This window comes from Nanorana parkeri, unplaced genomic scaffold (assembly GCF_000935625.1).
Source record: "Nanorana parkeri isolate BGI_ZX_2015 unplaced genomic scaffold, ASM93562v1 scaffold2621, whole genome shotgun sequence".
In the NCBI taxonomy this organism is placed as follows: domain Eukaryota; kingdom Metazoa; phylum Chordata; class Amphibia; order Anura; family Dicroglossidae; genus Nanorana; species Nanorana parkeri.
Genome location: NW_017308889.1, coordinates 7,970 through 8,678, shown reverse-complemented (window position 1 = coordinate 8,678; position 709 = coordinate 7,970).

The following is a 709-nucleotide window of genomic DNA, read 5'->3' as shown; positions in this document are numbered from 1 at the left end:
ATGTGATGCTCAACTGCAAATTGCAATGTGACCACCAGGTGGCGCTCTATGATAGCACTTCTCATGGCAGCTTCTGAACTGATCACCGCCATTGACCAGGGACTAATACCCTATATTGCCAAAAGTATTGGCCCCTCCCCCAATGCACCAGTGCACAAAGCAAGGTCCATAAAGACATGGAGGGGGGAGTTTGGGGTGGAGGAACGTGACTGGCCGCACAGAGTCCTGACCTCAACCCCATAGAACACCTTTGGGATGAATTAGAGGCGGAGACTGCGAGCCCCTCCCCCAACATCAGTACCTGAACTCACAAATGGTCCAACATTCCCATAGACGCACTCCAAAACCTTGTGGACGCCTTCCCAGAAGAGGCGGGGCTGTTATAGCGGCAAAGGGCGGAGCCAACCCAATGCTGAACCCTACGGACTAAGACTGGGGGGCCATTAGATTTCATGTGCGTGTAAAGGCCGGAGCCCAATACTTTTGCCAATATAGTGTATTAACTGCAAATTGTAACGTGACCACTAGGTGGCGCTCTATGATTGAACTTATCACCGTCATTGACAGCGGCAACTAATATATATGAATGATGAAGTCAACCTGTGGTGTTCCCATTCAAAGCAACTGGTTCACTTCAATGGTCACCCCCCCTGCAAGTACAACGTACTTTATTTACCCCACTGCTCCGTAGACCCTCCACTTCTCCTAT